We start from the raw sequence: 2,500 nt of genomic DNA on the forward strand, positions 1-2,500 counted from the left end.
TGTCCAGTATTGACCCAGTGTTGGGTTACCAAGGAACTCAAATTGGGTTGTTTTTAATCCAGCATTTTATATTGTGGATGAATCAGCTAGAAACTTAAGTATAAAGTTATTTTTAATAGGAAACAGGAAGTTCTACTAGAAGTCCACTTCCTTCTTCTCTGTCACTCATCCCTCTTCTTCTTCTTCTTCCTCTTTCCAGGGCTCCAGTAGTGGTTGAGGAGGTGGTCTGTCTGCACGCAGTATCCCACCCCCAGTATGGATGATCCTCCTGGGCCACAACCATCATACTCCTCCTACCATCTCACTGGCTCCTGCTCCCATCTCATTGGCTCCTCCTCCCATTTCACTGGCTCCTTCTCCCATCTCACTGGCTCCTCCTCCCATCTCACTGGCTCCTCCTCCCATCTCACTGGCTCCTCCTCCCATCTCACTGGCTCCTCCTCCCATCTCACTGGCTCCTCCACCACCACCACCTCTCCTTCCTCCGCCACCACCAAGTCTCTGAGGCTGAGCAAACCTAGCTGGGCTTCCACCACCCCACCATCACCTCACCACCCCACCCCACCACCCAGACCCAACCACTCTGCCACCACAGTGGGTCCTCAGACCTAGCCAGCCCACCACCACCCCACCACCCAGACCCAACCACCCTGCCACCACAGTGGGTCCTCAGACCTAGCCACCCCACCCCACCACCCAGACCCCAACCACCCCACCACCACAGTGGGTCCTCAGACCTAGCCAGCCCAGCATCACCCCACCACCACAGTGGGTCCTCAGACCCAACCACCCTGCCACCACAGTGGGTCCTCAGACCTAGCCAGCCCAGCATCACCCCACCTCCACAGTGGGTCCTCAGACCTAGCCAGCCCACCATCACCCCACCACCACAGTGGGTCCTCAGACCTAGCCAGCCCACCATCACCCCACCACCACAGTGGGTCCTCAGACCTAGCCAGCCCACCATCACCCCACCACCACAGTGGGTCCTCAGAACCAACCACCCTGCCACCACAGTGGGTCCTCAGACCTAGCCAGCCCACCACCACCCCACCACCCAGACCCCAACCACCCTGCCACCACAGTGCGTCCTCAGACCTAGCCAGCCCACCACCACCCCACCACCCAGACCCCAACCACCCTGCCACCACAGTGGGTCCTCAGACCTAGCCAGCCCAACATCACCCCACCTCACCCCACCCCACCCCACCACCCAGACCCCAACCACCCCACCACCACAGTGGGTCCTCAGACCTAGCCAGCCCACCACCACCCCACCACCCAGACCCCAACCACCCCACCACCACAGTGGGTCCTCAGACCTAGCCAGCCCAGCATCACCCCACCACCACAGTGGGTCCTCAGACCTAGCCAGCCCAGCATCACCCCACCTCTCTGTCACCATGACACACATGGACTACGGATACACCCTGTTGGGTTCCTCGATGGAGGACTACAGGAAGAGACCTTTGAATCCACAGGCGGACGACAGCCCCATGAGCCTGTTTGCCGTGCTGGAGGTGAAACGTGACCCTCTCCATCTCCACGGACCCTGGCCCCGGTCACCCTGGGATGTGGTACGAGCACCCTGACCTGCTTCAGGAAGGTTAAACTGTACAGCTTCCTGTTCGGCCTCGCCGTCATGTTCCTCATCGTGGCTTCCTATATCCTCACTGGGGACAAGAAGGGCCTCCTCTTGACCCCGTCCCCGTATCACTTCTCTACGGTGCCGAACTCGGGTCCGGGACTGGGCCCTACCCCTTTAATGTGTCTTCTGCCAAGGACTACGCTTCCGTTAAACTGGTGGTGAAGAACATAGCTTCCAAGGTGGAGTTCAGTACTACCAGACAGCTGCCAGAACGCGAGGCGCTAATGCACAGTGAGCCACATGTAAGTACTGCACTGGAGTGTGTGTGTGTGTGTGTGTGTGTGTGTGTGTGTGTGTGTGTGTGTGTGTGTGTGTGTGTGTGTGTGTGTGTGTGTGTGTGTGTGTGTGTGTGTGTGTGTGTGTGTGTCTGATCTTGCATTATATTGATCTGTATCTTAATTAAAAAGTCTCAACATAATAGAATTGTCGTAGATTGTCGGGAAAGTTTAATTATATTTACATTCACACCAGGTTCACTCAGAAATAACTTTCATAACATTCCCATATTGTAGTTAGCCGAAATAACAATTGGCAACCCATCCATTTGAATCCAAACAAATAACTTGGTACCAAAACGACATAAGATAGTTCCAATGGAAGTCAGGCAGGAACAGGAAGGGCTGAACTCTGATGTTACAAGGAAAATGGGGGCAATGACTGGTACTTAATAAGTGGTAGAAGGGGTTATAATTATATAAGTCGCTAGTTTGTTCTCAACCTGACAATCAGACAGATAAGGAAAATGGGGATCGTATCTTGAGGAATAATCGTATGAAGACACATGTTCCTTGAAAACTAAACAGGAAAACAACATGTCAAAATACTCTGGTTTTATTTGGATGTCAGACACTT

At 54.2% G+C, this 2,500-nt stretch overlaps 1 pseudogene; it reads left to right on the forward strand.

Moving 5' to 3' along the window:
* The first annotated feature begins 1,403 nt into the window (after nt 1-1,403).
* Nucleotides 1,404-2,500, forward strand: part of LOC124024502 — a 12,917-nt pseudogene continuing 11,820 nt past the window's right edge.

The sequence above is a fragment of the Oncorhynchus gorbuscha genome, unplaced genomic scaffold, assembly GCF_021184085.1.
Source record: "Oncorhynchus gorbuscha isolate QuinsamMale2020 ecotype Even-year unplaced genomic scaffold, OgorEven_v1.0 Un_scaffold_1887, whole genome shotgun sequence".
Lineage (NCBI taxonomy): Eukaryota > Metazoa > Chordata > Actinopteri > Salmoniformes > Salmonidae > Oncorhynchus > Oncorhynchus gorbuscha.